General features: G+C 36.3%; 1 protein-coding gene across 2 annotated transcripts in view; it reads left to right on the top strand.

Moving 5' to 3' along the window:
• Ncald (neurocalcin delta) overlaps positions 1 to 27,560 on the top strand; it is a 380,673-nt gene that overhangs the window by 269,899 nt on the left and 83,214 nt on the right. The window contains exon 1 of one of the 2 annotated variants that reach the window (XM_074068947.1): positions 19,427 to 19,582. The exons of the other annotated variant lie outside the window; for it this stretch is intronic. The gene's annotated coding sequence lies outside the window, so the exon portion shown is untranslated. Of the gene's footprint in view, positions 1 to 19,426; positions 19,583 to 27,560 lie in introns of those variants that run through there. 2 annotated transcript variants of the gene reach the window in all.

The raw sequence follows: 27,560 nt of genomic DNA, 5'->3' as shown, positions 1-27,560 counted from the left end.
ATCATGCTCTTGGTTTTGTATCTAAAAGTCATGGCCACAGCCATGGTCACCTAGGTTTTCTTCTGTGTTGTTCTCTAGGACTTTCATAGTTTTGTATTTTACCTTTTGGTCAATGATACAGCTGAGTTACTTTTTGTGAAGGGCACAAAGTCTGTGTCTACATTTGTTTTCTGCTTCTGCCCAGTTATTCTGTGTTCTAGCACTATTTGTGTGTGTGTGTGTGTGTGTGTGTGTGTATGAACCCCCGATCCTCATGCATGGTAGGCAAGTACTCTAGCACTGAGCTATATCCCCAGCACCAACACCATTTGTTGAAGACTATCTTTGCTCCATTTTATTGCCTTTTTCCCTTGTCAATAATCAGTGGACTATATTTATTTGTGTCCATTTGTGAGCTCCCTATGGTGTTCTGTTGATCTACATATTTATTCTTTCATCAATACCACGCTGTCTTAGGTACTGTAGCTTTATATTAAATCTTGACGTCAGGTTGTGTCAGTCTTCCAACTTTGTTCTTCAGTATTGTGCTGACTATTCCAGGTCTATTACCTCGTTATATACACCTCACAATCAGTTTGTTAATATTTGCTAAAGAACTTTCTGGGGTTTTGATTGAATTATATAAACCAAATTGGGAAGAAGAGAGTCTTTTATACATGAAAATGAAACATCTATCTCTCTGTTTTTTCCGTTCTTTGATTTCATTCATTAGAACTTTATAGTTTTCCTCATATGTCTTGTACATATTTGTTAGATTTATATTTATTCTTTATACAAGATATATTTTACATATTTATATTTTATATTATTTTGTTATATTTATGTTTATATTTCACTTTGGGGGTGCCAATGTAAATGGTATTGTGTTTTTTAATTTCAAATTCTATTTGTTCATTGATAGAATATAGGGAAGCAATTGACATTTGTATTTTAACCTTGTAATTGGCAACCTTGCTATAACTGCTTGTTAGTTCCAGAAATTTTTTTGCTAATTCTTTTGTATATTCTATATAGAAGATCATGACATCTGCAAACAGTTTTATTTCTTTCTTTCAGTAGATATGATACCAACTATAGTTTTGGTTTTTTTTTTTTGCAAATATTCTTTATCAAGTTAAGGAAGTTCCTTTCTATTTCTTGCTTACTGAGAGTTTTTGATCATGAGTAGGAGTTAGATTTTGTCAAATGCTTTTCTTACATTTTTGATATGTTCATGTGAATTTTCTTTTTTAATTTTTTGATGTGGTGAACTGCATTAATTGGTTTTTAAATGTTGGACCACATTTGTCAATAAATCCACTTGGTTGTAGTGTATAATTCTCTTATACATTATTGGATTGGATTTGCTAATATTTTATTGAGCATTTTTGTAACTATTTTAAAAGATACTGGTCTATAGTTTTCTTGTAATGAGCTTGTTTTAGGATAATGCTAGCCTCATAGAACAGGTTAAGGAGTATTTCTTCTGCTTCTGTACTCTTAAAAAAAAGGGCTTGTAGAGGATTGATATAACTTGTTGAAGACTATCTTTGCTCCATCTTATTGCCTTAAATTGATAGAATTCACTAGTGAATCCATGTAGTCTGTGCTTTCTATTTTAGAAAGATATAAGCTATTGACTCTATTTCTTTAATAAACATAGGCTATTCAGATTGTATATTTTCAATATACAGTGGGCAAGTAGGTAACACATAAGGAACAGTATTAGGGGAAGGAGTTCCCTTGTGTACATGGACAGATTTTCACAATAATCCTGGGACTTTTCTGTGGCATAAGGTGTACCAACCTTATAAGAGAAGGCCTAAGATGCCACACTTCTGAGGACAGTCTGCTTTCTGAGAGTTACTGTGTGATGTCAGGCAAGTCCTCCATGTACTCATGCAAGCTGTGTATTGAGCTACCTGGGTGCCATTTCCATAGTGGTCTTTGTGTCAATAGAACATAGATTTTGCTCTATAATGAGAACATATTATCTTTATAAATCAAAAAAAGAAATTTTAGAAAGCATTGTTTAAATTTCTTTAATTGGTCTTGGAATTAGATGACCTAGGTTCCAATCTGCCCCTACAACTAGCTGTGTGTCTTTAAGCTGATAGCTCAGTTGCTTCCTCAAAGTGCACACTAAGCTGCCCCATCATTCTCCAGTTCACAGCATACTTTTGCTCTTAGCATCCTGCCATCCTATTTTCCAGTTTCCTTAACATGCCAAGCTATATCTCTTCTCTTGAGATTTTATACACACGATTTTCTCTGCTCAACACTTTTCCCAACTCCTCAACTGGTTCATTCCCTCTCTTTATTCTTCATTCAAGGGTCAGGTCATCAAGGAGCCCTTCTATGAAACCCCAGACTGAGTTTGGTCATCCTGGACTATCACTAGTCAGTTATTGTTTTGTAATGTTAAAATTATTCAGGAACTGCAAAATTCCATGAGGTCAAGGTTTGTGTCATTCTTGCTCACAGTTTTTATACACAGCCTCGCACAGTGCCCTAACACTCATTAAAGACTTTTAAATGAATAAGTGCACTGAGCTACATAATATCCAAGGTCTTTCTTTGGTTTAAGGAGGCACTGGCATTAATTCTGCAAAACACTAAGATGTGCTCATTGTATTAGAGCTCATTTGCTTTCAAATAATAGAACATTCACTTACGGTGTCTTCAAAAAGAAAAGCTATCAGCATGGTTCAGAGAATCTAAAGAGGAATTCTAAAAACCAGAGAGGCCCTGGGATCTCAGAGACTAAAACTGGCAACTTAAGCTGGTAGGAATCAAACTCCAAGCCCCTTATTCTTTTAGAAGGTTCCATTCTTCCTCATTCCCAAGTAGACAGCCCTGAGGGGTCAGAAATCTTCCTTTCAGTGCTTGCACAAGGATGGCACGCAAGTTTGTGAAGTGTTCCATAATTTTAAACCTGTTGAAATCACCATAAGGAGGGGACTCAAGTAGAAAGGAGAAAAATGGAGGGAATGAACCAATTTGGGTTATAATACATCTATACATGGAAATGTCACAATGAAACTCCTGCATAGCTAGCTTAAACAAATAAAAAATGTCATTTTTTTTCCAATAACAGAGAACAGGAAGGCAAAACAGGTCCTGTCTGGGGGGTTGGTACTAGTGGGAGGATATAGGGTGAGGAGGGTGAATGTGGTAGAACTATTGTGTACTCATGTATCTAAATGGAAAAATGAGACCTGTTGAAACTGTTCCAGGAATGGGGGGAGGGGTATAAAGGAGAATGATAAGAGGGGGTGAACTCAACTATGTTATATTGTAAAAACTTTTGCAAATGTCACAATGTACCCCCAGTACTACAATAATAAATAAAAAAGAGGGAGAAAAGAAAATTTCCTTTCATCTTGATTTGCTAATTCTCTTCCTATGATACCTGCCCTCCACCCTGCTGCATCTGCTCCCATTGTGTTTCAACTGTCTTTACTAGTCACTGAGGATTTTATGATTAAATTCTTGAGACAAATTGCTTAGAGAAAAGATTAATGTCAAGTCTTCTTTCTCTGGAAAAATATTTTTTCAGTCCCTCCTAGCTCCGGCACAAATGGATCTAGTCTCTCAGGGCTCTTGCTTCTTTTTGACAAAATTATTGATATCAAGACTGAACTAGAGGATGTCAAGACTTTGCATTATGGAAAACTCAGTAATTGAACATCTCATTTTGCATGGAAAAAAAAATCAAAGCTTTGGTGATGAGCTGTCACAGATTGTTTTGTAGATGGTAGTGAGTAGCTGACATTAAATAATCCCTGAGTTTCCACCAGTGCCCTTGAACGAACCTCTTCAGAGAGAATTTTAGATTTTGGTTCTTTGGTTGACAAGGTTTCATATAAAAAGAAAATGTTGTGGCTCCCACAGATAAGAGTGCAGGAAATTAACATGACCTCAAGGCAGGTTTGATAGGACAGACCCTCAGGATAGCTTTGGATATTTACTATCCAATCCAGTCTGAGCACAAACTCTTTCCTGCAGTGTTGGGTCAGATCTATCGTAGACATGATAAAAAGACAGCTGTATAGTTCCTTGGTTTCTTTTCTTGCTTGTTGTTTAGCATAGTCTTTGATCTCAGACACAACAAGGCCAGTTCTTGAAAACGTTGTTGTAACTTGAGTCCTATTGTAGGTAGAAAATCTAAAATCAGAGGATTTGACAAGAACTGTCAGGCACTGAGGCAGCCTTTTTCCTTTGGGGAGGTCTACCAGGGAGTCACTGCAGTGGGTTTTTCAGCAGATATCTCCCTCCTCTGGGGTCCCAGAGCACTTTGCTGTATTTCTCTTGACATAGTTACTCTCTCCCTTTCCTCTTCTTCATTTCCTCCATAAAGTCTTGCTCAGAACATGGTTCATTGCTTCTATTCATTTCCTATGGCTGTTGTAACAAATCATCACTTGACAACAGTAATTTTTTATCTTATAAGTCTAGAGGTCAAAGTCTGAAATGGATTTCACTGTGCTAAACTCAAGATGTAGCCAAGGTTTCTGTTCACCTGTAGATTCTAAAAGAGAATCTATTCCCTTTCCTTTCACAGGCTCTTTAGGCTGCTCTCATTTTTGGCTCATGGCCAAAAATATACCCTCCCATCATCTTAAAAGTCAGCAATATTGGGCCAAGACTGGGTAGTCCAGAAGAATCTCCCTATTTTGTTTTTATTTATTTACTTATTTTTAAATTAGAAAACATTTATTTATGATAATACTGAGGTTTGAACTCAGTATTATCAAGGGCCTTGCACTTGCTAGACAGGCACTCTATCCCTTGAGCCATGACCCCCCAAGTTTCTTCCTATTTTAAAGTCAACTAATTGGCAACCTTAATTCCCCTTTGATATGGACAATAACATAGTCACAGGTTACAGGGATTAGGGTGGAGGCAGAGGGGACTCTTCATGTATTATATTGCCCAAACAGAATAACTGAAATCAGTAACTTGACTATTTGAAAAATATTGATGCACTGGAGACATGGCTCAAGTGCCAGAGTGCCTGCCTAGAAAACACAGGCCCTGAGTTCAAACCCTAGTACCACACACAAAGAATTACAATATTGATATCTACCTCCTTTATTCAAATGACGTTCTGAAAAGTTATAATAAATCATTTTTTTTCTGAAATTGAGTTTTCTGTAATTTTCATCGGGGTGGTAGTTAGGCTTTAATTGTCCTAATTATTTTGCTACATTGAGATTTATACATTGATTTTTATCTAAGCTAGATTCACACCTATTATAATGTTAAAACACTTGTTTTACATGAATCTACGTAAGAGTTATTATAGAAAAGTCTTTGCATTAAAAAAATAACTAGGTATTAGTGTGTGTGGTGTGTGCTTTGTTTAGGAATGACTTCTTTAGAAGAGAAGCTAATATGAACAAACCAACAGATTAATATCCTATTTCCCCTTTTATAAAGAATAATTTAGTAGGCTAAAAGATGCTAGGCTATAGTTTTAGCTCATTAAATGTTATTAAATGGAAATGCAAGCTATGGAAATATAAATATAAGGTTATATATCTTCTGATATTATGAACTCTTATAATTCACTGACTAAGGAATTCAGTGGAAACAGAAAATCACATTTCTAAGTGAATCCATTTTTCAGAAAACAAATGTTGGGTAAACTAGACCCTAATTAGTGCATTTCTTAATTGTTCTTTCTAACTTCAGAGAGCAGATGTCTTTCAAACTTTCCCAGGTCACACTATATTAAATTAAATTTGAGCATCACACTGTGTAACTGCTCCGAAGGTAATTACTAGCACTTCCATTTTATATTTATGAAAATCAAAGCTGAGAAAACTTGAGTAAATTGCCCAAAGTCATAGAGATGAATTTGAGGAGTCTGCCTTTAAATCTGACTCTAAAGTTCATCCTTTTTCCATTGTAACACAGCAAGAGTCCTTGGTGCCACCTGTTTGTACAAAAACTCAACAGAATATATGACTGTGGACTAGAGATCAATGTCAGGATTGCTTCTCTGTTCTTGTCTATAAGAGCTGCACTGTCAACACGGGAATCTGGATTCTTCACTCTTTTCAGACTACTTCCTTATCTTTCAGAAGTATTAGAATTGTTAATGATTTGAAAAAGTTAGATGCATAAATGTGCAACAGTATCATTCTGACAGCAAAAGAGACCACCCTAAAAATAATCTTTTAAAAAGAGCAAAAACAAAGATCTTATTATAGCTTGTGCTGGATGTTGCTGATGGAAAATGGTATTTTGCAGCTTTCTTTTTGCATAGGAAATTAAAGAGGTGATTTATAGACCATTTTCCTACAAAACAAAATCTTTACTTTCCTGTAAGGAATTCTCTTTCTCTGCGAAAAGAATTCATTCCTCTTATCCAATCTATGAAAAGGCAAGGAAGATAAAAGGAGAGGCCATTTTTATTCCTTAAGTGATTTGGGCGTCTTTTTCCCTTGTCATTAGCGACATGACTCCTCAGACTCCTGGAAGACTTTGTTTTAGAGTCTGTGCATGAATATTACCAAATAGGTTTCTAATTTAATTATGTGGAGAAAGTCAGAGTTGTTTTGCAGTATTTCTTTTACAATGCTTTTGAATACACGTCATCCTATTTTCTTCTTGAAGGGCTCCTGGGAATTGCATAAACTTCCATAGCTGATTTAGCATGTGCCATTTTACCTCCGTAATGCTTCCAGTATTTTCCACTGTCACTCTAACAGATAGGAATAAGTTCAATATATAATAATTCTGCTTTAAATGAAATCAAACTTTGTCTCTGTCTCTCATGTGCAAGTCCAGAGAGAACTAACAAGGCATGTGTGGCACTTTTCCCCAGAAAATCTTTACTAATCTAGGCTTCTGCCACCTTACGGCTCTATCAGCCACCTTTAGGGTACATTTCCTCATGGTCCTCATTGGTGGTATTCACTTCCATGCTTCCGAGAAGTATGGTGGTAAAGGATTGAATAAGAAGAAAAGGGGCAAAGGACTCAGACAAATTTTTTTGCTCATTTGTTTTCAAAGAAGATTCTGGAAGCTACCACATGGCATCCTATTGGTCTGTCCTTAATCACAAAGCCACAGACCTGCAAGGGATGCTGGGAAATATCTTTATTCTGGGCAGTGATTTCCAAGCAACAGGTTCTATTTCTAAGGAAGAAAGAGAAAATGGGTTTTAAGTGATAACTGGAAACTGCTACCACAAACATAATAGCTGCTTCTTTAGGCCTTTGAAGGTCAGTCATGTGAACATAAGGATTCATTTTACTCTTTGTAGCATAAGATACACTTACATCTGATAGCAAAGTTTTAGAGAGAGGACATTTGGGTCATGTTTAAGCTTTTATTTTTTGGTGGTGGTACTGGGGTTTGAACTCACGGTCTCTTACTTGCTTGGCAAGCACTGTACCACTTGAGCTACTCTGCCAGTTCCATTTGGGTCATTTTAAAGGAGGACTTTCAAACAGAACATTCCCACAACTGGATGACCTAACTTTTTTTTTAATTTAATTTTTATTTTTGTATTATCATGTTATTGTTATACTGGGGATACATTGTGACATTTACAAAAGTTCTTACAATATAGCATAGTTGAATTCACCCCTCCATCATTCTCCTTTCTTCTTCCTCTCCCCCATTCCTAGAATAGTTTCAACATGTCTCATTTTTCTATTTTCATACATGATTACTTAATATTTCCACCTGGCATTTTGTAACACTGTTTCTAGGTGTTCAAGGACCAGGTGCATACTCCCTGTCAGAGATAGTATGGAAGGGATTCCTCCACTGAAAGGAAGACAAGATGGACTGACAACTTAAGTGCATTCTATTCTAAGAGGTTGTGAAATTTATTTTTTATCTATTCCTTTTTATCTGTAGTATCTGCAATGATGTCCTCACTTTTTTTTATTACAGATATCAATAATTTGAAACTTCTCTTTTTTTCTTGATCACTCTTCTGGGACCTGTTAATTCTATTAATTAATTAATTATTAATTATTTATTTCTTTTATTATTTCCTTTCTTTTACTCTCTTTGGTTTTACTATGCCCTTCTTTTTCCAGTGACCCTAAATCATGGATTAACAGGGATTTTTTTTTTTAGAAATTCAATGATTTTATTTATTAACTCCAAATTAAGTGGAATAAAATTGTGAAAGTGCTAAGTACACCATAAAGCAGAAAACAAGGGTGCTATTCTTACTATTGTTTCAGTGACTGTGTCCTCACAATTTATGACCTTGAGTGATGACAGTGTGGTAGGTAGGTTTTGTTGTCTGCTTTTTTATAGTTTGTATATATAGTTCAATGCACTATTTTGCTTTCATGAGCATGACTTTATGTTACTTTGCTATTTCCATTTTTTTTTCTTTTGGTGGTGGTACTGGAGTTTGAACTCAGGGCCTCCTACTTGCTAGGCAAGCACCCTGGCAGCTCCACTTGGGTCATTTTAAAGAAGGACCCAAAGCCTTTTAACAGGTGTTGAGTGAGTCTCAAAATTCTTTGGCTTCGTGACCTTGGACAAATTATTTAATATCTTTGTGTCTCCGTGTATGTACCATCTCTGGTTCTCTTCATTTATCTTTAAAGATTCAAATTATCACATGGAATTATTTCCTTATTCTAATGTAGCTTTGCTCCTACCCTTTTTCTTTATGTTGTTATTATTGAGTGTTTTACAATTGTATTTGCTATGGCCCTAATAATCCAATTATGTATGTGTGTGTATATATATATACACATATATGTATATAGTTTTATACAATTACTTTTTAATAAGTTAAGAGAAACAAGGAGAACAAATACACGTTTAAGATGTCTTTTATAATTACATAATTACTTTTTTTGTTGCTCTTTTTAAAAAGTAATTTAAATTACCAGCTAAGGTCACTTGCTTTCAGCATGAAGAACTTCAATAGTATTTCTTGTGAGATAGGTTTATTTTCACTCTGTTCTCTCTGTTTTACTTTATCTAGTGATATCTTTATTCTGTCTTCATTTTTGAAAGATGTTTTGCTGAACAGATGATTCTTGGTTGACAGTGTTCTTTCCTCCCTTTGGACCTGTCCTCCCTCTGCCTTCTGGACTCCATTGTTTCTGGTGAGAGGTCAGTTGTTAGTTTTATTAAGGTTCACTTACCTGTGATGAGCCATTTTTCTTTGCTACTTTCAAGATTTTCTTTTATCTTTGACTTTCAGTATTTTTACTATGATGTGTCTGGATCTTTTTGTGTTCATTCTATTTGGCCTTCATTGAACCTCTTGAATGTACAGAGTAAATCTTTTCTTTAAATTTGGGAAGTCTGTGCATAAGTGTATATGTTTGTATACTTTATGATGTGCCATAGTTCTCTGTGATTCTGCTCATTTTCCCGCATTCTTTTTCTTTCTGTTCTTTGGATTACATAATATCTACTAATATGACTTCAATTTTACTGATTTTTTCTTCTGCCAGTTCAAATCTACTGTTAATTTCCTATAGTGAAATTTAAATTTTCATTTGGTTCTTTTACATAATTTCTCTCTTTACTGAAATTTTCTGTTTGATAAGTAATTGTTGTCACAGTTATGATTTTCTTTAGTTCTTTGAACATATCTATAATAGCTGCTTCAGTATTTTTGTCAAATTTGACATCTTGGTCTTCTCAGGTGGTTTCTGACACTTTCTTTTCTTTTGGTTGGAAGCTAGACCTTTAGGGTAATATAACATAGCAATTTTGGATACAAATTATCCTTCTCTCCTCTCTGGGGCTTGTTCCTGTTGTCATTGCTTGTTTATTTCTTTAGTGACTTGGTTAAACTATTTTCTAAGATCTTTTCACCCACATTGATAAGCCTCTGTTATTTGTCTTCAGAGGGCATGACCTTACCACCTTGGTCATAGCCACAGTCATGCTGGGATGATTGTGTTAGCAGGGCTTTCTTTGATCATTTCTTTCCCCTGACTTTTATACTGCTCCTTCACTTGGTACCACACCAAGCTGTTAGGCTCTATTAATTTTTGACTAATTGCTCTACTATTTCTTACAATGCTGTGGAACATGAATCATTCCAAAGTCTGATTCAATTAAATTCATTAAGTGCAGTTTTGGAGACTAACATTTGAACTTGTTCTAATCCCAGGAAGGTTTTTTAGCTATCTCTTCTCTTGTTCTCTCTAATAAACTATCTTATCTATAGACTGGCTTTTGCTCTCATATAGTAATCGGCCTTCTTTTAACTGCTCCCCCCCCAAATTCCCATTGTTTTTGGGAGCACCGTTAAACTTGAATATGTTCATACTCTTTTAAACAAAGTCATTGCCTTTGAGGAGGGTATTGATTACTTTTTTGTCACTGTGAAAAAATGTCTGACTGAAACAACTTAAGAGGAAGACTTATTTATTTCGGTTCATGGTTTCATTCATGTATGTCATTCCATCATGGCAGGGAGGACATGGTGTAATAAAGAAGTTCCTATCATGGTAGACATGAAGCAGAGAAAAAGTAATATAGGAAGGAGCCAGGGCAAGATATAGCCTTCAAAGACTTGTCCCTAGTGACCTACTTCCTGCAACTGGGCCCTACTGCCTACCTTTTACCACTTCCCTAAAATGCCATCATGTTATGAATACATCAAGAGATCACTCTATTCAGTGAGTAAGAGCCCTCACGATTTAATCATTTCTGTAAATGCCATCACAGGCACCCCAGAGGTGTGCTTTACTAATCTCTGAGGCATTTCTCAATCCAACCCAGCTGACAATTAAGATTAATCATCACAAGAAGATCTTCAACATTCTCTGTTCTCATGGACTGCTTCTCTCTCTGGGAATAATTTCTGAGTAATTGCTCTGGGGACTAGGTAGTAGTGGTAACTTCTGATCTTCTCAAATTGCCTTGCCTAGCATAAAACCTCTGCTGTAAACGTGAGCCGTGTTGAAGGCAATAGGGGCCTTTATAGGATTGTTTAAAGTATTTATTTCATGTAGATTTTTTTTTTTGAAGAAATTTGGTCTATTTTGCTTAAGTCATCAATTTTATAGGTATAAAGTTGTTCATAGTATTCTCTATTATCCTTTTGATAGTAAGGAATTTGTATTGATAGATCCTGCTTCATTCCTGATGATGGTAATGTGTGTTGATCTAATTTTTCTCATCTTGATAGAGCCTTGTCAATTTTATGAATGCTTCAAATAACTACTTCATGGTTTCCTTAACTTTTCTCTATTGATTTATTTGCAGTTTCATTGATTCCTGTTCTTTTCTTTATTATTTCCTTCCTTCTGTCTATATCTGATTCATCTTGCTGTTCTTCATATTGGAGAATAGATTATTGATTTGAGAATTTTCTCAAATGTGTGCATTTAGTCCTATAAGCTTCCTTTTCAGCTAAGTTCAACACATTTTGATATTTTAGATTTTCATTCAGTTGAGTTTTTAAAATGTATTTTCCTTAAGACTTTCTATGTAACTTATGGATTATTTTAAAAGTGTATTTTTTATTTCCAAGTATTTGATGATGTTTTTTCCAGTTATATTTCCATTATTGATTTTAAGTTTGATCCCATGTTGGTCAGAGAACCTTCTTTGCATAATTTAAATTTGTTGAGGTTAGCTTTATGGCACAGGATATGGTTTTTGTTGTATGTGTTTCACAGATGCTTGAAAAGAATGTACATTCTGATTTTGTTAAATGGGTTATTCTGTAAATGTCAATTAGATACTGTTAGTTGATGGTGTTGAGTTCTTCTATGTCCTGGATGATGTTCTATCTAGATTTGCCACCAATTACTAAGAGAGAGAGACACTGAAGTCTCCAATAAATGTGGACTTGTCTATTTCTCCTCACTGTTCTGTAAGTTTTTTTTCACTCAAGTATTTTTCAGTGCTGCTGTTCAGCACATACAAATTTAGAATTGCTGTCTTCTCAGTGAATTATTATTCTGTAATGTCCCTGTGTCTGATAATTTAAATTAGATTTCAGTGTGTACTTGGTGACATTTATATGGCCACTTCTGCTTTCCTTTGCTTAATGTTTGCAGGATATATCTTTTTTCATTCTTCAAACATAAATCTTTCAACCTGCTTCAACAATTATATTTGAAGTGAGTTTCTTGTAGACAGTGTATTTATGGGTTATTTAAAAAAATGCAGTCAGGCAAACTCTGTCTTTTAAGTGAAATATTTAGACCATTTATATTTAATGTTGTTTATTTATGAGATAGGGATTAAATTTGCCAAAATTTTTTTGTTTTGTTTCTGTTTGTTCTCTCTGTTTTTTACTTGTTTTGTTTTCTGGCTTTTTTGTGAGTTACCTGAATATTTTTTAGAATTCATTTTGATTTATCTATACTGATTTTGAGTGTATCTCAATACAGCCTTTTTACTGGTTGCTCTAGTATTGCATTGTACAGTCATAATTTATCACATTTTACTAGATTGGTGACATCATTTTAGTAAGTGAAGGAAACTACTTCCCTTTCATTGTCTTTATACTTTATAATTATCTTAAATACTTCCTCTACATATATTAGAATAGCAGTAGAGTGTTATAATTGTTATTTCAAATGTCAAACATAATTCACAAAACTTAAGAGAGAGAGAGAGAACTTCTATTGTATTTACCTATATTTTTGTTGTCATGTTCTCTCTTTGCTTGTGATGTTCCAAGTTTCCTTTTTTTTTTTTTTTTTTTTGGTGGTACTGGGCCTTGAATTTGCTAGGCAAGTACTCTACTGCTTGAACCACACCCCTAGCCCTTTTTTGTTTTTGTTTATTTTTCAGATAGGGTCTCAAATTTTTGCCTTGGTTGGGCTGACCTCAGATTGCAATTCTACCTATTGCCTCACCTGTAACTGAGATTACAGGCATTAACCATCACACCGGCTTATTTGTTGAGAAGGGATCTTGCTAACTTTTTGCCTGGGTTGGACTTGAAACATGATCTTCCTAAACTCTGCCTTCCAAGAAGCTGAAATTACAGGTATGAGCCATTGTGCCTGGTCCAAGTTTCCTTTTGATGTTTTTTTTTTTTTCTGCTTTAACTATTCTTCTATAGTAGGTCTGAAGGTGATTAATTCATTTTAGAACATCTTGATTTCATTGTCATTCCTAAAGAATATTTTTTTGCTGAATATAGGATTCTGGATTATTTTCTTTCAGCAGTTGAAAACTATGCCACTTCCTTATGGCCTCCTGAGTTGGTGATGAGAAATCTGCTGCTAGTCCCTTTTTTTTTTTAATGAATAAGATGTCACAGCCCTTTGGCTGCTTTTAATATTCCTCTTTTGGCTTTAGCTTTCAGAAGTTTAATTATGATGGGTCTGAGTATGAATTTCTTTAGGTTGATCCTATTTGGAGTTTTCTCACCTTCTTGAATCTGTAGGTTTTTGATTGCTACAAAACTTGGGAAATTTTCAGTCATCATTTCTTCAATTAGCCATACGCTTTATCCTCTTTCCTTTTAGGACTCCAATAGTATCAGTGTTAGATCATTTTTTGTAGTCTTACAGGTGTCTGAAGCCATATTCTTTGTGGGTTTTGCTCTTGTTTTTGTTTGTACAGTATACATTTTTCTGAGAACAGAAGCCACTCCATCTTTGCTTATAAAGGACATTCCCTCTACATGTAAAATTCAAAATTGGTACTTATTTTCTTTGATAACTTCAACATTTATTGTTCCACTATCTTTGGGATTTAATAATTTCATTGAAAAGTCTTTTGTTTCTGCTTTAAAATTAATGTTATGTTTTTGTCTGATTCTAAGATTTTGTCTTTATCTTTAGGCTTTGGTGTGTTGGTCATGGTGTGTCTATGTGTGGATTTTCTTCATAGTTACTTGTTTGGAGTATACAGGACATTTTAAATCTGTTGTTTGTTTCTTTTGTAAGTTTTGGAAATTTCTCAATTTTCTTAAAATATTACTTCTTCCCTACTCTGTCTCCTTCTTACTCTTCTTCTAAATGCCTGTCTGTCTTTTCATCATGTCTCAAATGTCTCTCATTCTTTTCTGTACTTTCCATTCTTTATTTCTTATTATGATTCAGTCTAGATATTGTCTGCTGATGTATCTCATTTCACCATTTTCTCTTTTGATGCATCTTCTGTGCTATAAAACCCATCTGCAGTGTTCTTATTTTTAGTTATTTAATTTTAATATGTTCCTTTTATGTAGTTATTTTTGTATGTAGAAGTCTTCATTCTGTTATCTATTTCCTTTATATGCATCTTAAAGTCCCTGTCTGATAACTATAGGAAATGAATTACCTATGGGTTTATCTGTGGTCTACTATTATCGTCATTGATTTTAAGACTTATCTCCTGGCCTGGTTAGTGATTTTGGATTGACTTGGAAATAGTATGAACCTTTTATAAAGGGCTTTACTGTAGAAAGGGCTCATTTTCTCTGGAAGATAATTAGAATAGGGGCCAATTACTTTGATGAAATTAGTGATTGTAATTATTTTAGAATGAGTTCTGGCTTTTGTGAGGCCTCATTTTATTTCCTGTCTTCCATTTCTTTTTGGATTTAATCTTTCATCTATGAGACCTGAAAACATAAGGTATTTGCTAGACTCCAACTCCTTGCAGGATCCTAACTCTAATTTTTATCTCCCCAATACTGTTAGACTGCTGAATTATGCCTTTTTGTATTTAACCTCTTTGCTGTACTTTCATGCCTTACTTCTTGTCCTTTCATCTTATGCCTTTTGTGAACTGGCAGATGCTTCAAGAGGGAAACAATGTACACTGTTGGGATATTCTCTCTGTGATTCCTTTTTCATTTAAACCAGGATCTCAGTCCCTCAAGTACTGAGTACTTTTAAAATTCATACCCCGACTGTTGTCTCTTCAGTCTCTGAGAATGCTAAAAGCCTCACACCCCCAAGAATATTCCAACTATTTAAAGAGAAAACTGAAAAATGTTGGGATTGCCTCAATGCGATGGACTAAATGCTTTGTCTCTCCAAAACTCACAGGTTGAACTTCTAATCCCAAGTGGTGATATTTTCAGAAGTGATTCAATCATGAAAGAAGAACCCTTATGAATGTAACAGTGTCCTTATAAAAGAGGTACTAAAAAGTTGCCCTGCTCCTTCCACCATATGAGAACACAGCTGGAAGAAGCCATCTATTAGCCAAGAAACAGGTCTTTACAAGACACCAAATCTTCTGGCACCTTGGTCTTGGACTTCCTAGCCTCCAGATCTATGAGACGTAAAGTTCTATTGTTGATTAGCCACCCAGTTAATAGAATTTTGTCATAGCAGCTCAAAGAGACTAAGACCCTCAATATGCTTACCTTTTAACTGAGGTCTTGATACTTAAAGTTACTGCTGCCTTTCGTATTCTTTGATGCCTTTTACAAAATAAACCTAGCAGTTATTGTTATCTCAGTGAGAATATTGGTTTGAATACATGCTAGGCCAACATAATGGAATGCTTTTGACTTAATTTTTGAATCTACTGGGACTATAATAATTTAGGCATAGTTTTATTTAAGATATTGTCAGTTTTATTTTGTCAGCTTTTCTTGGTTTAAATCTTTGTAATTATATTTTTTCTTGCCATATTAACTTCTTAGGCCAAAGTTAGACTAAGACATTTAGAATTCACACATGCAGAAAGGGTGACCTTCTCCCACTCATGAGAAGTTAAAAATGAATACAACTCTAAAGTATAAAATAAACATAAGAAATAATCTGCTGGGCCCCGGTGGCTCACCCCTATAACACTAGTTACTTAGAAGACTCAGATTGGGAGGATTGTGGTTTGAGGCCAACCCCCACAAATAGTTCATGAGCTATCTCAACCAATAGCTGGTGTGTGCCTGTCATCCCAGTGACAGCAGGAAGTATAAAATAAGAGGGCAAAAAGTGAAACCCTATTTCCAAAATAACCAGTGCAAAAAGGGCTGGAGGTATGGCTCAAGTGGTAGAGCGCCTGCCTAGCAAACACAAAGCCCTGAGTTCAAACCCTAGTATCACCAAAAAAACCAAATCCTCCTAAAAATATATCAAATATAATTTTTTTCCAAAACTTTTGAACATTGACTTGCTGGATATAAATCTGGGTCCTGCAGTGTACTATATAGGCGAGTTACTCAATCTGTGTTTGAATTTCTTCAGTTGTAGAATGTGGACTAGTACCCACCTTGTAGGCTTGCTGTAGGAAATGATTCAGTAAGTGCACAGCACTTAGAACAATGTTCCACATGTAGCAAGCACTCAGTTAATGTCAGTTAGAGTAAATTATTATCTAAGACCAACAGCAACAGCCACAAAATCCATCAGCATATAACTTAAGTATACTCATCATAAACATGCATGATTAGTAAGCATAAATGTGATTTACTTGGACCAATCCATTGCTAAATGATTTTATCTCAACTCAACATTTTTGTTTTCTCTTTTTTTCTTCACTGGTCTTTTGGGGTTGGAGATAAGGTAAGAAAAACCTTTCTCTTTTCTGCTAGTAGGAAGAAAAGGAAATCATTTATTTGTATTAGTCAGAATTTATTTCCCAACAATTGCATCATTCAGTACCGATCAAACACTCATTATGTGTGGTCTCTGTGTTAACCATAGGGTTGTAAGATTCCCTGAAGGCATTCGTAGACTTACCAGAGTCAGAATGATAAACAAGAAATGACACACACATTGAGCCCTATGCCCTCTGGCAGTGTGTCAGATAGGATATATTCATTTTATAATCCTCACTACAACCTTAGGCACTGAGGCTTTGAGCACTTTGGTAACTTGCCCAAAGTCCCACCATAAAAGAAATGAAATGTGAGCCAGAGAGCTCCAAAGAATGGGTCCACAGCCTTCCCACCAATGACAAGACAGAGGAGACAGCAACATCTCTACCTAGAAACTTTGGCAAAGGGTGATTGGGGTTGTCTACTCAGGTCCAAGTCACCTAATAGTTCAGGTGTGTGAGCCCAAGTCAGACTGTTTGTTTAGTGGCATTTACTAGTTATTTCTGGTAAAGTGGTCAGACTAATAGCAGGCAGACTTGACATTTCTAAAGCAAGTGAAAAATGTGGAGAGATATTTTATTCAAAAATACCCATTCAGAGTATTTTTAAATTAGATGAATCATTTTTCCTTTAAAAAAATGACCTGGCATTTAAAAAATAAAATGACACATACTGTCTTCAATACGGTGTGCTGTCATTGGAGAAGGCACTCATGCACCTCCTACATTAATTTCAGCTGTGTTTGGTTTAATTGGCCAAATTGATAGAAACTTGAGCTCCAAAGAGATGAGCATTATGGTTTTAACCCTGCAGGAGACTGGTAGCTTCCTTGATTGTAAGTGCAATCTCTAAGCCTGCATGGCTTACAAAGGGAAGTTAGTGATGGTAGGTTGGAAGCAGGCTGTAGAATCAGGGCTACATGTACTCATTCTTCATTTTGAAGTAAGTCCACTGATTGGTTAAACTTACTATGAGTTTCAGCCTAAGTCAGTGTGTAAGAAAGCATAGTTAGTTAAAGTGATAGAAAATTCAAATGAATTTGAAAATTCAAATCAATCAATTTGAAGTCCTGAATTTTAGGGGTTTTTAGAAAAAGAACTTCTTATTTCAGAGGACACCACCTACTGGAAGACAGTGGTACTGCAGTTTTATCTTAGATGCTAAAGTTGCTTAAGGAGGAGAGCGAGCTGACCAGGTAGACACAGGTGAAAAATCAGGCAGGTCAGAGAACTTGAGGCCCTGGAGGTCTAGATGGCACACTTCCTCCATCCTCTTCCCATCCCTCATTTCTATGATGTGTACTTCTGAACAGAAAAACAGAACTATCAATGAAAAATGCAAATTTGTGAATTGTGGCTGCTCTGAAATCTGTCATTTAGGAGGCTTCCCGACGAATTTGGATAGACAGTGGATTCTATTGTCTTCAATCAAACAAGTGAATTCCCAACTGTCATTAATCTGAAATTAAAGGGGAGTTCTTTATAGTTTGATTTTTACATTTGCAGTGTTAAAGCAAATGGCATCCAGAAAAAAAAAAAACTTTTCTAATAAAAACCTATCTTTTCTCTTAATTGAGGATAGGATTGAAGTAAAGGAAGATGAAATAAGAAGCCTTATGTATGGCCAAGAAGATTGGACATTAGTCTTATCATTAAAGAAGCAACTTCTGACTCTGCTGAAGAAATTTTATTCTGTAAATGACACTAATGTGCCCAACTGGATTAGCTCCCATTTATATTTTTGTAGCACCCAAATATATATTGATAACCCTAGTCAGTACTACTTAAGGTTTTTAGATCACTCTCTTTCCCTGCCTTTTAGCTCCCCTGTTCTTTGAATAGTCACACATTTTCTCTTCCTTCCTTCCTTCCTTCTTCAGTGCTGGGGTTTGAACTTCAGGCCTCAAGCTTGCTAGGCAAACACTCTGCCACTTGAGTCACGCCCCCACCTCTTTTAGTTACTTTTTAGATAGGATCTTGCCCTTTTGCGTGGGCCGGCCTTGGACTTGGAATGTGATCCTCCTATCTGCCTTTTTCTAAATGTCTTCTTCAGAATACCTTCCTGTAGATTTCATTTAATTTCGTTTAATTGGCTTCCTGTTAATTAAGAAGGTGAATTAACTAGGCCATAAGCATGTGTGCCAAGCTAAAAGTTAGCTAGAGTGTCACTTAAAAAAAGAAGCTGAAGTTAAAAAACAGGTGGAACCATCCTTTTATCCTGCTGCTTTGAACTTTTATTGAACTTGGTGTTTGTGAGGCACTCAAGCATTTACCCAACACTGAGCCCCAGCAAAGGGTGTGAATTGGAGGATTTGGGATGAAAAGGACTTGGTACCAGCATGGTGATCCCAAAGCAAAGTTTTTGGTGAAACCACAAGCTTATTTTAAAGTAGCACTATTCTAAAAGTTTTGGTCATCATTTCTGCACAGACATTTTTACAGCTCACAAAACTTGAATTTGACTAATCTGCTTTCCATGTCCTACTTGATATCAGGATTAGTCAACTGTTTTCTCACCATCGCTAGCATAGTCTCAGTACATCGACATGTATTCTTATATAGTTTTAAAGTATGTTTTCTTCCAACTTCCCTTGAACACTGTTTTCTTCATTTGCTTGCTTACAATTAAATTTAACTGGCTAAGAAAACTACCTTCACTACCTCACTTTCTTTTTTTCTTAGAGAGGGAGAGAGAGAAAGAGAGAGATGCTTCATGCTGGTAATAGTGAGACCAATGGGAACTTCAGATTAGCATGCATTTTTCTGTAAGTAGCTATAAAGAAAGACACGAAAGCCTTAAAGAGGAAAGTTGTAGGCACTACTGAGTCACAACTCTGGGAGCTGATGTTGTCAGGAGCTGTCCATGATTGTGCTCTGTACACACACACACACACACACACCCCACAGTGACAGATGACCTATTGAAATAATTTCAGAGCCGGTCTGTGGTTGCTACGACAACCAATGCTCTCTTGGCTTTCATCTGGCCATGTGACAGAGACTTTGACGTCAGCTAGAGGCAGAGTCTGTGGCTGAGTCCTCAGAGCCAAAGGCTTGTGAGAATCTGGTGGGTGCGGGACTCCGTTGCTGCTGCTTCCCAGGGGCTGTGGAGCATGGACTGTTAGATCCTGCTCTTCTGTGTGAGGTAATTACTTTGCTTTATATACAAGAGTTAGGGGTTTTTACCGCTCATGTGGTTTTCCCTTCTTACCTCCTCCAAGTTTGTCTTCATGAGCAATTACTGGTGTACCCGCAAAGAATGTGAAGCAGCTTCCAGTCATGAATTTCACGCAGCGTCTCTGGAATTTGGTTAAATTCGGATGCATGCTCTGTGAAGTAGGTTAAAGTATGATCGTCTTTCTTGCCCAGCACTTGCTAGCAAAGCATTATTTAGAGATACGGGTTGTGCAGCTTGAGGCAAATATGCGCTCTTGAATTCCAGGAATCTTCCTTCGTTATTGTTTGGGCTGTAACCCTCCAGCACTGCTTTGCAGTGTGCAGCTAACTTTTCTCGTTTGCAATTGCTACCCGATTCTGAAGCAGCTCGGAATACTTTGGAATTTGGTTTCTATCTTATTTTGCAGCATTCAGAATTAGCGACGTTGGGAACAGTGAGAAAGAACACGGTACTCTGAAAGTTGGGATTTTTGTTGTTAATGAGGCTTTTGAGATTCTGAAAATACTAGGGAAAATTGTCAACAGCTTCCTGCTTACAGAAAAAAGGATCCAAGATATGCCAAGGAAGTTGTGGTGGAATGTTCACATGTGCGTTTTGGTTGTTAGAACAAAGTGCACGTTTTCAGTCCTCCCCTAAAGATCCAGCTGTGAGGAGAACGGCATTGGAAGGTCTTTTACTAAGGAGTCATGTAAGATGGTTTTTCTAAAAAAACTGAAACAATGATCTAGAAAAAAAACCAATAGCCCTGAAACTACATACATCTTCATGCAAGATCTATTTTAACTCAAACACAGATACAGTGACTAAAAATTTGTTCTTGAATGAGTAATTTGAAAATCGTAATTAGTAAGGATTTTTTACCTCCTTATAACTTCAATACTATGCCCTACGAATCGCTTTATTTGCACTGTTGTAGTTCATTTCCTTCCCAAGGTTAGTAATTTGGGGTTTTCTTTCATTGCACACAAGTTGGTTTGTTTTATAGCTTGTAATTTGAAGAAAATCTCTAGTACTGAAGTCAATGGAAACCTAGATTTATAACTAAGTTTCCTAATCTTATAGATTTTACAGAAAAAAGGGAAATTTTAGAGTATCACATGTAATATAGCTAGTATTTTAAGGAGTAGGAAAAAACTGGCTTAACTCTAAAGTCTATATATTAATGGTATATGAATTATATTTCAACCTAATGCAAGAATGCATTGCTCTCTTTAAGTGGGGCGGGGAGGGGGTCAGGGGAGAGAGAGGATGGGGGTGATCTAATCAATGTACAATATAGTCTAATCAGAATTGTCACTATGAATCCCCCCATATAATGACTATACCCTAATAAAAGACTTTTATAATAAAAAAGAAAGTTTGCAAATAAATATATATTATATATTAATTATATTAATTATATTATATATTAATATATTAATTAATATATATTAATATTAATATATTGTTTATTATGTTCTTTGTTAGTTTCAGAATGCTAATAGTTATCATCTTGCAGGTGAGAATTTTAAACAGTACTTAACCACAGTTACTTACTGATGAATGAGTAATCATGGTTATACAATAATTTCCCAATTGCTTTCAATGAGTGGATATTCATTGCACTTGCTAGCATTTGATGTGTCCATGCTTGGTCAGAGCCTCCAGGAGGGTTTTCCAATGATTAATATATTTACATTCATGGCACATCTACAGAGACATTATCTCATCATTTGATTTTACAATTATAATAACCCAGATGCCACATTTTAACACTCCTGGAAATATGTTAATTGATAAGTAACACTTCAGTTGGGCATGGAGAGGACCAGTTAGCACTGTCACTGTGAGGCTTACTTCTGCACTCAAGCTATGGTGTTATCATGATAGATTTTCTTGCTGTTTCTGTGTTTTAAATGAAAGTTATAAGATGATTGCATTCAATTTCCTTATAAAATAGACTGGGTTTCAACACTATAAAATGTAAGAGAATGGTTCAGGGTTCATACGACAAGGTCAATGATAAAGTTTAAGGAAAACAACCTATGAAAGCAGAGATGCTCTCAAATCTACAGGTCTTTTCACACAACAAAATAAGAAAAAACTGACTTGTCCAAATCATCTATTTACAGCAGTGAGAACTGTGTTGATTTCAAGGTCAAGTTTGTTTCAGCTTCAAAAGATGCTGGCAAGGGAAGATTGACTCTAGAAACATGGCTGTTGCATTAGTAAATGCTTTGTGTCTAGTTTAGTGCCAGGAACCTCACTGGCAGCCTGTTAAAGCCTATAGACTCTTTTTAGGTGATGTTTTCAAGTGCATAAAACAAGTCATACAGGGTTACAAGAAAACCACTTTTATTAAACTACATTAACCAATTTTTTTAAATTGCGTGTGCTTCATTAATAATACATTATTAAATAGTACAAACTAGCAGCAGGCGTAATAGCTACTATAATTTTGAAGTGGTGGTCCACATAAATATTTTTAGATTAAGTTGTTGTAATAACTGTAATGTGATGTGAAAATATCTGTGATTTCTTTGTCAACAATATCTCAGGCACCGTGGTTTGTGGCCTACATTTTAATTTAAGGAAATGCTAAATTTCAGTTTGAGGTTATGAAAATAAAGATGTAATGTCTTTGCTCTCCAAGTTTACCTGGTCCTCTTGAACTCTGTCTGCTCCTGAGTTAACTGATATGTGATATTGTGGTGCCAAAAGGTTATAGAACCGCACTGGACAAAATCCATAACCTCATTTCCACATTCAGTTTCACCACATTGGATTTTGTTCTCTGAATATTCTCAATTCTGTGTAAAAAAAAAAAAAAAAAAAAGGAATGGTGGGTTCACATGCATACTAATCTGTAGCTTTTAATTATTTTCCTTCTTGAATTCCATAGCAGCCCATGTTACCTGAACCATAAGGGTTAAGAGGAAAACGTAGAGTCTTAATGCAAGTTCTGCAAGCCCAAACCATAGGCCTAGAAGACTATAGCTATTTGCAAGAGATCTTTATCCGCTCAGGGAAGACAAGCAAGTAGGACTGAGATGGAGAATGCTGGGTGTTACATGAGACTGTAGCTGAAGAATACTCTAGAAGGTACTTTGTATGCTCGTGACATTTGAAGTGAGCAAGACCTTACCTGACTCTCCAGCTTCCTGTAAAAAATATACGTGTGAACTGACAAATTATAATGTTAACTCCAGCTACTTAAGATTTATCCTCCAGAGGCCTCCGGGATAGGACACACTCAACACAAAGTGGGAAGTGGAGACACTTCCCAAGAAATCTGAATGCAGAATGTTATTGGACTTCTGAGCTATTGCAGATCGATGGCAGGAGGTGTTAATATTATGGTTTAATGTGAGTAATGGTCCCATTCCCCACACCACTTTAAATGTGCAGCTCTTTTTCTCTCCACCCAACTGGGGACCTCTGCAGTTGGTTGGCTGCCATCACAGCCATCCTTTCTATTACGTCAGCACCCACCATCTCAGCGTGAGAGAATGGGAATGATACATTGCAAAGCTGTTGTTTAAACCTAATCCAAATCCCTCCCATTTGAAATGGAAACTTAGCAATTTTTCTTCGTAGGTTCTCAGAGTAATTACGAAAGAGGGTAGATTAGGGAAACACACCTGCTTGGAGGTTTTGAGTCTCTGTGGCAACCTGATAGAGAAACTTGGAAAGAGTTTAACACCCTTCACTGCTCCAGGCTGTGCTTTGCTTCTTGATGGTAGGTGTTGAAAATTTTTGGTTCAGAAAGGAATGTGTCAGTATTTTTTATGAAATCAACTTTTATTTAAATAGTGCCTCATGATGGAAATCCAACTAGAAATAGCATTCCAAAATAATAGTGTTTTTTATTGTTACCAGAAGTGATGCCATAAAAGTTAGTGCTCATTAAGACTTTGATATAAAAATTATGTGATAAATATTTAAATTCACTGGAGCCACATTCTCCAAACTAAAAACAATCTGTTCTTTTTATCTCTGTGGTTAAATTTAGGGGTTTTTTTTTAGAATATGTATCTATAAATACTTTCAATTAAAGACACACATCCTCTTAAATTTAGCTTATGTTAATGTAAAACAGAATATACTCAAATCACAATGAAGTTCTATATTTGATTTGCAAAGAAATCTTTAGTCCGAAAGATAGTCTAGCTGTTGCCTGTCTTAAGGAAAAGATTATCCATATTTTCTGAATTCTGTCTCAGCAACTCCAAAAAGGAAACCCAAAGGCTGTGTATTACCCATATGCATGATGGATTTTTTAAATGATGATTCTGGATTGTCTTTCCTTTGTGAATTTAAACCCATCTATTAGAAGTAAATGTCAAGAAAAGTATTGCATTCTTTGACTGTCTGCTCAGAAGACTCCCACAGACTCTCATATAATTCATACAACTAAAACCATGATCAATTTTATGACAACCATATTTACAACAATAACAAATAGCATCCCACCAAAGTTACCATTCTGCATCTTCCTGTCTCACCATAGATCAAGAGTGCATGATCACTTTGTCAGAAAACGATTACTAACTGGATGCTACTGTATCCACAGAATTATATTAAGCATTTTGAGTTCTTCCTTAATGTGGTCCTTGAGTGATGTCTACCATTCAGGTTAAAGAACCCTAGTTAGTTTGTGGACTCTGACTTTTGTTTGTATGAGCTTTTACTTAAACATTCAGTCTTTGATGCACTTAATAAGTTTCAAGCACCTTATACCTGTGCCCGGTATTAATCTAGACATCAAGAATGCCGCGAGGAACAAGGCAGGCAAGATTGGTGTCATTGAACTTGCAGTCTAACGATAGAGGAAAACAGATAACTATGTGTACCAGCAATCAGGGGTCCCTCCATTATAGCCCTGCCATTCACTGTAGTCAAAAAGAGAACCTCTACTAGAGGAAGGAAAAAACTTTCCAAAACAAACAAACAACCTGGCAACCATTAGATTCTACACCAGGGTCAAACTCAGAAGAGGAATTTCAGCTAGTGAACAGCCAGATTCATTTGTGAGCAATCTGTTTCTACCAGTGACAGGGATTCCAGGTTGGTATGCCCAGTCCTATTCCCAGTGGACCAAAGGCTAGCTGTCCTCTCATTTAAAAGGTAAATGAGACTGGTAGGGACTGACGTAGAGAATGATTCTCTTTTCTGCCAATACCCTGTGTTATGCAAACAATGGAAATTATCTTAGTTTTTTATAAGCAGTACTTACACTGCAGTCAAGTATATCTTTCCTGTCCTTCCTGTGCTAACCCAATCAGAATAGGCTCACTGCTGTAATAAATGGACCCAAATCCCAATTGCATAATACAGCTCTGTTTATCTTTCACTTGCTCACAGAGCAGTTTGGGGAAAAGGGCTCTGCTCCAGATAGTCATCCAGAGCAGATGACTTAGGCTCCTTCTATCTAGTTTAACTGATCTGAGTGCAAATCTGGTCTCTACTACTTTTTAGTGCTTCTTTGGGACGTTAACTAAGTCTCAGTTTTCTCATATAGATAATAACAGTACCCATCTCGTGGGTTTTTAGTCAAGTCACTTTGCATTGTAATTGACAGGTATTGAGCATTCAAGAGTGTAACCTGTTTATTAGTGATTTTCTACCTTTGTTAGTGATGCCACCCCCATCCACCCAGAGCTAGGAAAAAACACTGCCAAAGTTGGAGGACATGTGTCCCTGCTGTTAGGATCATCGCTAACACTTAGGAAGCTACACAGTCCTCTAAGCTCTTTTCAAAGTAACTATTTTTTTCACAACATCCCAGTTTTAAAAACGAGGAAGCTGAACACGGAGAGTTTAAGCAAACTGCCCTCATTGGACCAGTCCCAGCTCTCTATTCACCATGCTATATTGCTCTTCAAGTTGAAGCATGTTGTCATTTTCCCAGAAGTAACATTAGATAATGTGACCAACTGTAGTCTCCCAAAACAGGTGTGCAGTTATTACCCACTCCCACAGGCTCTTGTGCAATATTGCTAACGTCCAACAAGAAGTGGAGTCTGTTGTCTCACCCTCTGAACCCCCTGAACCTAAAGTCCAGCCAACATTGTACAGTGGAAATGATGCTATGTGGCTTTCAAGGACAGATCACAGAAAGCTACTGTTTCTTTTTCTCTCGGGCTATCTTTGTTTATGTGTATGACATTCGCCCTTGCAACCCAGCCACCATGTTGTGAAGAAGTCCAGATCCAGTGGAGAGGTCATGCCCCAGCTACGTCCCCGGTCAACATCCAGCATCAACTGCCAGCCATATGAGTGAGTCTACAGACAAGCCCAGATTCCAGGTGTGGGGTCTTCCTTACTTCTGATACCAGTGGGACCACACATGAACTATCTCTGCTGAACCCTGCCCCAGTGTACAGATCCTTGAACAAAATAAAAATAGTTGTTTTAAGGCCATAAATTTTGGGTTAATTTCTTAGGCAATCAGAGTAGGAGCATAGAAGGAAATTAGAGCTAGCAAAATACCTGAATAAAGGACTAAATTTCAGGAACATATCAATTATATAGGCATTCATGCTTTCTGTCTCTAAATTATTTTCTAAAGAAAAGGTATCTTTCAGTTGCCAGTCACATTACAAATGAGTGTTAGGAACACATCCTGCTTGTAGATTTGAACCAGCATCCTACATGTCAGTGCTGGTTCTAGGAGATGTGCTCCACACAGAGGCTGGCACATGTGCCCTAGTGAAATCTAACCCATAGTCTCCTGCTGTCGGGGCCCTCCCTGCACTAGGGTCCTGTGTAGAAGACAGTGTTGTGCCATTCTCCTTGTCATTAGTTTCCCTCCTTGTCTACCTTTGTCTCCCTCTCCCACACCTGCTCTAGCTAATCTGTTGCCTGGCATTCTATTGTTAGACCCTGCTGTCTCCTTGACACTCTTTTGGCCCATTTCCAGTGCTTCTGGGCCTATTTTCCACTCTACTGGTTTATAGTAAAGCCAGAGAATTCCCCGTGGACAGGTAAGATTTAGCTTATTCAGCAGTCTTTTTCCTCGTAACAGAGCTACTGACTTGTAGCTTCATAAGCTTGTCAAACCTCGAATTTGCAGAAATGTGGTCTTTTTGCCCTTACTCAAAGAGACATCTCTGTCTCTTCTGCTGCAGAGAAATCAATATCCCTTACTCCCGTCTTTTTAAAACTTTTTTATTAGCATATATTAGTTGTATAGGGGCATTTCATTGTGACATTTACATATGTGTCTACAATGTATCTTAATTAGATTCACCCTCTCCATCATTCTCCCACAGCTCCTCCCCCATCAGAACAATTTTAACAGGTTTCATTTTCATACATTCTATTTTCATACATGTACACAAAGTGCACTAATCATATGTGCCCTCCTTCACCCTCTGTTTCACCTGCCTGTCCTTCATTTTTTAAAGTACATATTTATTGTTTTGGGATTTCATACTTATATCTCTTGTATTTTGATCAGATTAATCCTTTCTCTTGCTTACTTTTTCTCTATCACCCTACTCCCCTATTATTAAACAGCTTTCAGTGTAATTTATTGAACTATCTTCATACACATATGTATTGCATTTCAATATTATTCACTCACTAACATTCTCTTTTCCTCTCCTACCTCCCTGTAGTCTAAGATCATATATATATTTATGTATGTATTTATCTTTTAGGGCTAGCTTCCACATATAAGGGAAAACATGTGACCTTTGTCCTTCTGAGCCTGGCTTACTTCACTTACCATGATGAGCTCCAGTTCCATCCATTTTTCCACAAATAACATAATTTCATTCTTCTTTATGACTGAACCAATACTTCATTGTTATGTATACATCACATTCTCAGCTCATTCATCAGTTCTTGCTTGCTTAAATGTCACCCCTTTCTGATGGTCTTCTACCTTCCCTTGAGAAGGCCCTCATTCATTTATTCATTCAATGTTGCCCAACTGCAGGACCTATAAAAATATTCCTTT

Source organism: Castor canadensis, chromosome 3 (genome assembly GCF_047511655.1).
Source record: "Castor canadensis chromosome 3, mCasCan1.hap1v2, whole genome shotgun sequence".
NCBI lineage: Eukaryota > Metazoa > Chordata > Mammalia > Rodentia > Castoridae > Castor > Castor canadensis.
This window is presented reverse-complemented; position numbering and strand designations above follow the sequence as displayed.